Genomic DNA, 12,079 nt, shown 5'->3' with positions numbered 1-12,079 from the left:
AATTTCTTCATTAAATAGGAGGAAAGGCTTTGTCGGAATTTTCTTTTTTTCTTTTTGCTTTATATTTACCAAAATAAAACTATGAAGCAATTTGAGGAAGGAGCAACCCTTCCAAATTTGAATTGAATTGAATAAGAAACCAAACAAAATAATAAACAGCAACAGAGATTAAAAATGGGATTTGCAAACCTGATATCTTAAAAACGTAAACCACACCTGGTTGGTAATGGAAACTTGTGTAAATTAATCTTATCTCCCACACGCAAATATGAAATGGAAAAGACAAGATGCCAAGTCATAAAACTAAATATATTTTTCTTCCTTGGTAACAGGAAAATAAGACAAATATTACCAATTTATAAGCAAATACTTCTTTTCCTAGATTAATTATTCTTAATTTGGGGAGGTGAAGGGGATGATAATGAACCTCTTTTGAGAATCTGACTTTTAAAAAACTATGGAATGCCTTCCGGAAAGCTGCATATGCACATGATGGATTGTACATAATTTCAGGAGGTTCATGGACACCCTAGTACTCTGTGGTCTTCACATTAGGAAATTCTGTCAAAGAGGTCCTCAATCCTAATAACTCTGGAGGAATCCATGGTGATACCATCCCTGTATGTGCCTTTTAGAACATAAAACCTCTAGTAACTGCCATTACCAATTTAGGGGATTAAAAATATTGAGCATTTTTCATCTTTTTGATAATTACCTGCTATATTTTGTTAACTATCATAATTGTTTTTCTGGAAAAAGGTAGGATTTAAATTCTAAATAAAGTACATAATGCTTGCTTTTCAGTAACTTCCCATTAAGGAGCAAAGCTCATGTTGTAACTTTTCCTTACTTGATTATTTTCATCCTAATTCCTTCCTCTTCTTTTTTCTACTTATGCATGTCTTACAACTGTCAGGATACTCTCAACTGGAAATTGAGTTCACACACACACATACACACAAGACCTTACTTTTTCTGCCAGTGTCCTTGCAATTCAGTTTCTTCACAACGCTCTGTAATCACTGTTTTGTTGTTGTCCATACCCACAATGTCAGGATGGTGCTTGATACTTTGAATCATTCAACTCACACATCCAAGTCCAAATTTTACCACATTTGTACTTGCAGCATCTCATTTTTGTTGTAGCAGTTCTTACCTTGAAATTATCCTTTTATATCTGGCACTCTGCAGATGTCATGTCTCACAATGTATTTAAGTCATACCAGATCACTGTAATCAATCCTGTACGTATATTTTTTTCTTCTTCAATTGGTCTTTACAAAGAGATTCCAAAAAAAAAAAAAAGTTCTTTCCTTCAGCCATTTCAAATTCAATAAACATTAAACATAATTCAAAATTCTTCTTACTGCCACATCTACTTGGACTTAGTCAAAACAGAGTTCTGGGAATAGATTACATGTTAATGTTTTACATTTTTGGGCAGTGTATGTTGTCTGTGGACTGTTCCTACTTAGGTATTTGATAATATTATAAATGCCTTACATCATACATGTCTGTATTCTTGAAAGTAGAAACTTTACTGAACCAAAAACATGGGCTTCAATAAATAGTCATGGATGATAGATTTATAGTCAGCTATAGTGGGAAAGATGAACTCTTCATAAGAAAGTAATAAAAATTACAAAGTCATTGTGAAACTAAAGATGCCTGGGTTCAAATCCCATCTCTTTTGTTTACTAGCGGTGTGATATTCTCTCAATTTCCTTATCTGTTATATAGGGAAAATAGTACCCACACCAGAGGATTTCTGTGGATTAAATTTGAAATAATCCATGCTTAGGGCAGGAGCTGGCCAATAGTTAATACCAAGTAAATATTTATTATTTTTAGAGTGGAATTCATCTTACCTAATGGCTTAGGCTTCCAGTAAGCAAATTATGTGAAAGATAACTTTTAATTAAAATTATCCTTATAAATTCTATAAATCAGTCATAAATTATAGTGTACATAGATTTGTATATACTACATAACTCCCAGTAATTTATTTAATTAATCATTATTGTGTGCCTACTCTGTACCAAAGGACTATGAGAGGTGCTAGGAAATATAAGAATGAACAAGACTGATGTGATTCTTATATTTTTTCAGATAGCTTAAAGTCTGTCAGTGAGATAATTAACCATAAATTACAAAGTAGTATAATATATGCTATGATAGTGAAAGTAAAGTATACAGTGCTAGAGGGGCTCTTATGATTTGTTGGAGAAAGCTAGGGAGAAAGTGACAGCTGAGTCCTGAAGGATGAGTACAAATAAACCAGTAAAGGAGATAAAGTGGTGACAAGGAGGGAAAAGGCTGAAGTCCTTTAGAGGTCATATAAGGGAGTATGTACTTAATCCCCAGGGCAGGGGAAAGGATCAAAGGTTTTTAAGCAGTTACAGTTAAGAAAGTTGACTCTGGTGTTTATAAACATTGAGCTGGAGTGCAGCAAGAATTGAAGGCCTATCTTTACGAAAGAATGACAGCTAATAAATGTAGAGGAACGATAAAATTGTTAAACCACTACTTTGCAGGCTTAAAATAATAATGTAGGCAAGAATCATTAATGGATGATGGCAAAATGAGTGGGTGAAAGGTTGGTGAGGAATAGGATAGTCACAAGGTATTCAAGTTTTCATCCCACAGGTGATGTGCTAATTACTAAGGGAAATTTGTATCCTTACAATGCAGAGATCTGGTGAACTTGACATTATGTGCCTCTTGATGTAATGCAATAAGAAGTTGTCATGGGCTGGTGAATTGTGTCTCCCCAAAATTCATACGTTGACATCCTAACCACTGGTATCTCAGAATGTTACTATATTTGGAGATAGGAACTTTAAAGACGTAATTAAGATAAAATGAAGTCATATGGGTGGACCCTAGACCAAGGAAGTGTTGGCGGAGGTGGAGAAAACAGGATGGATTTTGAAACAAAATTATAAAATATAATTGGCAGGATTTGTTGATAGTTAGAGATGTAGTGGGCGTTGGTGGTGGCAGGGGGAGGAGAATTCTGGGATAAACAATGACATCGATCTTGGTTCCCCTGAGATAGGGAACAAAGGAGAAGGAACTAGTTTGGGGGAAATGATGACATCAACTTTGGATAATGACAGCCATCGATCAGGATTCCTGGACCCACAAAGCTGTCATGATAACCACATCATGGTGTAGACCTGCTTGAAAGGCCACTCATTTTTCCCTAGATGACATTTTAATGTAGTTCATAATTAATTATAATATCAAGAACTATGCCAGGCACTTACAATTACATTATACATAACAATCATCACATAGTCCAATTAAATAATTATTTGGTGTATTTTTTCTTTGAGCCTTAGTTCCTCACTGTAAAACAGGGATAATACTTAGTCATGTTAAAACAAACGTGAGGAAGCAGAAATTGTGTTGTATCCCAGGTGCCTACTATAATGCTCATGTTTATAATAAATGCTTAATAAATATATGTCAAATTGAACACATCTCTGAAATTTCCCAATGTTCACTCCTCATTCTACCAGTGGACAAGCTTGTGCTATGACCAGTTACAATAAAGTTATTGATTTTTTCATGCTGTAAGTAAGAATTCAGGATAAAAATTGTAGAATATATTAAGATATATCAATTAATTTAATCTTGATTACATTCATGAAGATGTTATTTTTGCATCTTATAAATGAAGAATTTGGGAAAGATTAAATGGCAGTGACCTAGACCATCTTTGTTGGTAGGAGGCAGAACTAAGACTGGAAAACAGACATGGGCTGTTTTCTACTGCCCCACAGGTGCCGTAGAAAATGCTAAGTTAAAAATCTGAGCAAGAATAAATGAAACAACTGTGAATTTTATGTGATCCTAGACATTGCCCCAGCTCATGGATAATGACACTCTACACAGGTTTCATGTTTCACTTTTAATTTTAGGTTTGTGCCTTTTCTGAGCAGAGAACTTCATGAGGGGTGAGATGGCCGCTGTGTGTACACACCTGCATAGACACACACCACCTTTCACCGGTGATTAGAAGTAATAAACGTTTAAATTTATGTTCTAAGACAAATTTAAACTTAAGTCCTTATAGAGGGAAAGAGAGGTTAGTAATCCATCACAACTCTAACTCAAAATCAGTTTAATCTGTTGTCAGTTACCACCATTTTATAGGTATTTAAGGGTAACTCTCTAGATAGATAAATAATCTTAAAACACGTATAAAAAAATCAGAAATCTAATGTGATAAAACACAGCATAGACAAAATATTTTATAAGTTTAATAAGTTCAGAGTTTGGCTCCATTTGAAATTTGTATAGCACACCTGGTTTCTCCTCTTAATATCAATATAAGATACTTCTGAGACTGATTGGAAAAGCATTTTTGAGTTAGTGTACTAGGAAGGATTACTTTATTTTTATGATTTGTGAATGACTTGCACTATATTAGAATCAATAGCAAAGTTGTCTTTGAAGGACAGAATTGACCAGTCACTTTTCACTTTAGGCAAATTAGATAGAATAACTTAAGGAATTCCTAGAATTGCCTCTGTTCAGAAATCTAATTGTCTTACCTAAAATGCCCACCGTTCAAATTTTACTTGTGCTAAGCACTGGCCTGGTTTAAGATGGTGCTTAAAAAAAGTAAGTACCCCTAGAAAGGAAATTAAATCTCAGGTAAATGCGTTATTGTGTTTGTCATTCATTCATGTTCACTCTCTTATTCCTGTATCATTTTTTAGAATGCATGTTTATTGAGGTATAATTTACATACAGTGAAATTCACTCCTTTCAGGTGTATTGTTTGATGAGTTTTGACAAATATATGTGGTCATATAACCACCGCCACCACTAAGATATACATTTTCATCACCCCCAAGAAGTTCCCTCTTGTCCTCCTGTTATCAGTCTCCACCCTCCTTCCCCAGGCCCTGCCAGCCACTGACTTAATTTCTCTCTCAATAATTTTATAAGCTGCTTACAATACCTGGCGCTAGGGATACAGAGGCAGTAAGATCTAGTCCCTGTAGCAAAAGATCTTGTCAAGTGGTGGAGACAGGCTTGTCAACAGAATATTACCACAGGGTGAATGTATTACAAATATACAAATGACATAGTTTGGTAGCACAGAAGACATACAACTAACTTTGTGGATATTGGAAAATGCTACATTAAGGAGACGGTAACTGAGTTGGGTCCTGAAAGGATGTGCTGGAATAGGGCAAACAAAGGAGATGGGATAAGACTTCATGACTGGAAGCAATAGCTGCACGTAGGCACTAACTGATGCACATTTCTGTGTCTTCTGAAAAGGGGATGAAGGTAAGTGTGGCTGACAAAGATCTGTTCAAGGTGTGCATAAGGGTCAACATTCTACTCCTCCTGCTTCTGTACCCCAGCTTTAGGCATCCCTTTCCTGGATGCCTGAGTTAATGAAATAATCTATCATTAACACTTTGTCAGTGGTTGTTTCTGCCATATGTTGTTAAAGTTTAAATTTGACTTTAAATGACATAGTGAAAGCCTTGAGTTTGAATCATCAGCAAACCAGTAAGGAGGTTAAACTGAATTTGCAGTGTTTGAGTTTGAGACAGTTTTTGTATTGGAGAACATTTCTTGCTTTTACAAAAATCATACCTAAAGACCACTTTTATGTAACAACAAGAAGTCTTAACTTGGTGTCAGTTTATTCTTCCTGTCTTCCTTTCCCCCACTTATTTCCTGTTTTAGTTAAGAATGCTTTTGCTGTAAGAAGCAGAAAAACTAACATGGCTTCAGTCATAAGGCCATTTATTGTTTTCCTTACAAGAAGTCTACTAGTTGTTGGTCTCAGAAGTGGTCAAAATATCATCAAGGACCCAGATTTTCCTAAATTCTTCTCCAACATTCTTAGGATTTCATCCACATATTATCATCTTATGGTTGTTTGTCAGAGGACTGCACAATTCCAAACACCACATCCACATTTACAGCAAGAAGAGAAGGGGCAGTGCAGTGAGCTCTCTTTTTCACTTATCTCCTTATTAGAAAGCCACTCAGAAGATTGCCCTGATCAGTTCATTGAACAGAACTGGGTCACACGTCTACCCTTAGATCAAAGGGAGGCCTGGAAAATGAGAACCTGGTTTCCCTAGCTCTGTAGTAGAAAGTGACAAAGAAAAGGGGGGTGGGGGGATTAGAAATGCTTTTATATTGCCAATCAACAGTATTTGCCACGCGTCCCAACAGTCTTTTGATTCCTATTTAGTATAGGAAATTACTACCCTTAAATTCAAGAATTTTGGGTGTTCTGTCTGCAGTATCTCTTCTGCGCCCATATCTTCCTATCAAAATCATTAGATTCTTCAACACCATTTCAGATGCCACACTTATTAGCCTCAGTTGGATAATATCCCTCACATCTTTAATTCCTCCTCCTGTTTTATTTATTTATTTATTTAAAGTTATTTATTTATTTATTTGGCTCTGCTGGGTCTTAGTTGTGGCACGTGGGATCTAGTTCCCTGAGCAGGGATCAAACCCCGGCCCCCTGCATTGGGAGCACGGAGTCTTACCCACTGGACCCCCAGGGAAGTCCCTCCTCCTCCTACTTTAACCCCACAACCTGGTCTGCCAGTCTCCAATCCATTCTGCAGAAATATCACATCAGCTTTACACACTTATGTGGCTCTCCGTTGCTACAGGAAACGGTACAACATCTTTAACATGGTTCATAAGATTCTGTGTTCTGGCCCTTGACCTTTGAGTTCCTCTCCAGTCTCATCTTCAGCCATGACCCTCCTACCCTCACTGCAGTCATCCTGAACTTTCAGTTCCTCCTATGCACCGTTCTCCCTCTCCGTTCCTAGCTTTTACGCAAACTGTTCTCTTGCCCTAAAAAACTGTTCCACGTCATTTAGCTGACTGACTTTCATGCCCTCCCTCAATCATTCTCAGTGTTCTTAGATCACACAGTGATTCCCTATCAGATGTCATTATCACACTGTATTTTAAGTGCTTATATAATTCTCTGTCACTGCTCATAGATTCTAAGCTGCATGTCAGAGCCTATTGAAGCGTTCTTTGAAATAGATGTTCAATAAATATTTTGGGAACAAAGGAATGAATGACTTGAGCTCAGACTGAAACTCACCAAGTTTAATTGGATTAAATGAGAAATAGTTAAGAAATACATAAATGTACTTTTAACAATTTGATATACAAACACTTTTAATATTGCACTTAGGGTTGAGTTCTGGGATTAAATTATAGGGGGAAAATAGGTGTCAAAATGTAATTGGGTAAATGTGAGCTTTTAGTGAAAATTCTGGGAAAGGTGTGTTAACAGCATAATCCCAAATCTATTTTTGCCATATTCAGCCTACATAAGTGAAACTATTTAAGTGTACTTATTTACTTGATGAAGGATTTCAAAAGTGAAGGGAAAAAATCATTATTCCAGCAATGATTTGTCATTACAGGTCTGAACTGCCAGAGGCACCAAGTCACCCAAAATCTATATAGCGTGAGTCACAAACCAAACAGGTCTTACTGTGTCTGAATTCCAGTTCCTAATCATGCAGTTAACTGTGAATGTGACAACATTTTGAGATAAAAGAACTGATTCTGCAAGGGACATTTCATCTCACCCATTTCTGTAACTTAGGAAAGAGAGTCATAGAATATAAAGGTACGTTAAAATAACAAAATAATTCACAATTAATATGTATTCATATCTAAAGAAGCTCTAAGCAATAAAAAAATTTAGAATCATTTTAAAATTTATTTTATTTATTTATTTTTGGCTGCGTTGGGTCTTCGTTGCTGCGCACGGGCTTCCTCTAGTTGTGGTGAGCAGGGACTACTCTTCGTTGTGGCATGTGGGCTTCTCATTGCGGTGGCCTCTCTTGTTTTGGAGCACAGGCTCTTGGCGCACGGGCTTCAATAGTTGTGGCACACGGGCTCAGTAGTTGCGGCTCGGGGGCTCTAGAGTGCAGGCTCAGTAGTTGTGGCGCACAGGCTTAGTTGCTCCACGGCATGGGGGATCTTCCTCGACCAGGGCTCGAACCCGTGTCCCCTCCATCGGCAGGCGGATTCTTAACTGCTGCGCCACCAGGGAAGTCTCTAGGATAATTTTAAAAATAATTTTCTCCTCAAAGCATTTTATGTTCCCTATAAGATAAGGAGCAACTGGGCCTATGGATGGATTCTGTTGTGGTGCATGATAAGTGCACAAATATTTGACTGGATTGATTGGCTCAAATGGGTATAAGGAAATCTAGTTTCTAATCCCAGCTTGGGCTTCGTGAAAGTAGGTAAATCACTTAACACTAGACTAATAGATATGTAAATTGTGTGATATATTAGAAAGTGATCATTGCTTTTGGAAAGAAAAGGGTAAAGCAAGATTGAGAAGATCAGGAGTAGGGGTGGGTGTTTAAGTGAGTGCATATGCTTGGCATATATGAGCCTTCAGTAAAATACTGTCTACCATTATTATGACTTTGGTTCTTATCTGAAAATGAAAACATTAAGTTGAGTGATTCCTAGTGCTTGAAAAAATATTTGTGTTCCATTTCAGGATTTTGTGGCTAACGGGCTCTGTTGCAGACTTCTAAGTTTTGTAAAGTTATTGTACTTCTATTTGTTGCTTAAGAATTTTTTGTGTTTGTCTTCCTTGTGATTTCTATAAAACAGTATGGCTTTAATAATGTAGGGATTATTTTTAAAATACACTGATTTGTTTAAAACAAACTCAAAATTAAAATTTTAGTGCATTTAAGAAAAAAAATGTAACAGTATGAGATAGTAGTTTATTTGTCAGGCCAGTTTCCTTTGAATCTTATCTTTTTGGTCATCGATTCATGATTGTTTTAAGTTTTTCAACAAATACTGGCACAGAGCCTCATTCTAACAAATTCCTGTTTGAAGTTGACATAGTTATCATTATTGTCTTAGAAACAAACATTTGCAGCACATATGTTAGGACCTGTCCCCAAAGACTGTTGAATGTCATTAAAAGTAGGTGTTCTGCATTGCTGTAAATCGTAAGCTAGAATCCATATGTCAGTCCCAGATGAGTTTCTACCTGAATATTAATTTTTAAAAAAATGAAATAAGGAAGAAAAAAAGAGACATCCTTAAATGTTTAAGCCCACTTAACCATCTATAGTAGAGGACTTGAGAAAGAGTGATATATAGCAATCTTACTTGTTTCTATAGCAATCTTACTATTCCTTTGCTTGCACAAGTATCTAGATTCCAGCAAAGGAAAATGTACAATAGTTCAAAATACTCTAATGTTCTAATAATCTTCCACTCTTCATCCTCTTCTATTTATTTTAGCTGGTATAAATTATACTTTGATGAGTTCCAGAAGCCTTGGTAGAAAATTTTCAATAACTTAAAATATATGTGTACTATTACCCACATAACAAATTATCCTCCAAACATAGTAGGTTAAAACTACAAACATTTACATTGTTTCTGAGGATCCGGAATCTGGAAGTGACTTAGCTAAATGATTCTGGCTCAGTATTTCTCATGAGAAAGCAATCAGGTTTTTATCTAAGGCTGTAGCCATTTCCAGACTCAAGTAGGACTGGAGGATCCACTTCCAAACTCGCTGATGTGGTTATTCGCAGGCTTCAGGCCCTTACTAATGAGACTGGCCACGGTAGCTAGCGTCCCCAGAGCAAGTGATCCAAAAAGAGGGAGATGGAAGTGTCTTTTATAACCTCATATCATTCCTGTCATGCCATCACTTCTGCTGTATTCCATTGGTCCCACAGACTAATCCTAGTACAATGAGGGTATGAGAACCAGGAGGCAGGGATCATTGGGGGTCTTCTTGAATCATCAGCTACATATATATATATATATATATATATATATATATATATATATTTATATGTAGTTTATTAGTTAAATATATATATTTTTTAACCAATAGTTAAATCTACCCAGCTGACTGCCAGATTAGAGTCTAATGACTTCATTGTACCAAACATTTTTTTGGTGGCGTATTTAGGCAAACAATTACTTCCAGCCATTTTTACTGAGGGACCAGCTTTGAATTGGCTTTTCCTTTGCAGAAAGATTATAATACAACTTTGACACACTCATCATTAAATTACTAGAAAAAAACTTTAAAAAATAATCCTGAAGATGAGAAATAAAGGGATTTTATAATCTTCTAAAGAAATTATAAAGAAATTAAACAAACAAGAAGCTGAAATTAAAGAAATAGTAACAAAACACATTCGATAGGAAAAAAAATTCCAAATCTTTTCTTTGATGAGACCATTAAAACAGAACCTGGCCACGGAAAAATGAAAGAAAGCAAAGGTATACAAGGTTAGACATGAAAAGGAGATATTGCCATAGATCAGGAGGTAGAAAAGTATTGAGACCATTATGTGAGACTTCATGGCTACAAATTTGAAAACCTAGAAAAAATGGATTATTTATGGAGACCAGTGGTTCTCAAAATGTAGCCCCTCAGTCAGCAGCATTAGTATCACCAGGGAACTTGCTAGAAGTAAAATTCTCAGACCTACTAAATCAGAAACGCTGGGAGTGGGATTTAGTAATCTGTGTTTTAACAAGCATGCTGAAGTACAGGAAACACTGAAAAGAACAACTGCCATAAAGGTGATTGGAAAGGTGATTTAAACTCTAACATTAAACAAAACACCTGGATCATGTGAATTCACAGCTGTGTTTTATCTAAACTTTAAAGGATCCATCAGTATTTTTACGAACAATTTTTTTTTAATATTTTAGACATTTATTTATTTTATTTATTTTATTTTTGGCTCTGTTGGGTCTTCGTCGCTGCGCGCAGGCTTTCTCTAGTTGTGGCGAGTGGGGGCTACTCTTCGTTGTGGTGCACCGGCTTCTCACTGCGGTGGCTTCTCTTGTTGTGGAGCACGGGCTCTAGGCGTGTGGGCATCAGTGGTTGCAGCACGCGGGCTCAGTAGTTGTGGCTCTTGGGCTCTAGAGCGCAGGCTCAGTAGTTGTGGCGCACGGGTTTAGTTGCTACGCGGCATGTGGGATCTTCCCGGACCAGGGCTCGAACCCGTGTCTGCTGCATTGGCAGGCGGATTCTTAACCACTGCGCCACTAGGGAAGTCCCCTATGAATAATTTCTAAGCATTAAAAATATATTGGGGCGGGCTTCCCTGGTGGTGCAGTGGTTGAGAATCCGCCTGCCAATGCAGGGGACACGGGTTTGAGCCCTGGTCTGGGAAGATCCCACATGCCGCAGAGCAACTGGGCCCGTGAGCCACAACTACTGAGCCTGCGCGTCTGGAGCCTGTGCTCCGCAACAAGAGAGGCCGCGATAGTGAGAGGTCCGCGCACCGCGATGAAGAGTGGCCCCCACTCGCCGCAACTGGAGAAAGCCCTGGCACAGAAACGAAGACCCAACACAGCCAAAAATAAATAAATAAATTTAAAAAAAATGTATATATATATAGGGGCAAAAAAAGAATGATGACAGAGGAGAATGTGATTGGGTGGTCACATAAGGATTTTCAGGAGTGCTGATAATGTTCTATTTCTTGACCTGAGTGGTTAGCAGTTATTTGCTTTTTAATTATTTTTAAACTGAACATATGTATGCATGTATAGATAGGTTGACTGATAGATAATTTATGTTCTCTTCTGTATGTTTATTCATTCAACCCACATTTATTTAGTGCCTCCCATGTGGCAGACACTGTTCCAGGCACTTGGGATACTTCAATAAACAAAACAATGTTCTCTGTCCTCATGGAGCTTACATTATAGGGGGAAAATATCAAAAAAAATAAATGCAACAACAAATTATATCATATTAGAAGGTGATAAGTCTATGGAAAAAAATAAGATAGAGGAGTTAAGGGGGACAAAGAGGGCTAGGATGAAGGTCTCATTGTTAGAATGAGATTTTATTAAAGACAGGAAGGTAAGGTGGTAAAACATGAGAGTATCAGGGAGAGGCAGAGGGAACAACTAGTAAGAAGCCTTAAATTACAAACATGACTGATATTTTTAAGGAAGAGCAAGGAGGCCAGCATAACTGGAGCAGAGTGGGTGGCAAGAAGAGAAGAAGTTAGAGAGCTAACCG

At 37.1% G+C, this 12,079-nt stretch overlaps 1 long non-coding RNA gene across 2 annotated transcripts in view; it reads left to right on the top strand.

Annotated features, from left to right (window-relative positions):
* The window catches only part of LOC137763973 (uncharacterized), a 182,399-nt gene that overhangs the window by 7,823 nt on the left and 162,497 nt on the right, over positions 1–12,079 (top strand). The gene's annotated exons all lie outside the window — the stretch shown is intronic.

The sequence above is a fragment of the Eschrichtius robustus genome, chromosome 4 (genome assembly GCF_028021215.1).
Source record: "Eschrichtius robustus isolate mEscRob2 chromosome 4, mEscRob2.pri, whole genome shotgun sequence".
NCBI classification, from domain to species: domain Eukaryota; kingdom Metazoa; phylum Chordata; class Mammalia; order Artiodactyla; family Eschrichtiidae; genus Eschrichtius; species Eschrichtius robustus.
This window is presented reverse-complemented; position numbering and strand designations above follow the sequence as displayed.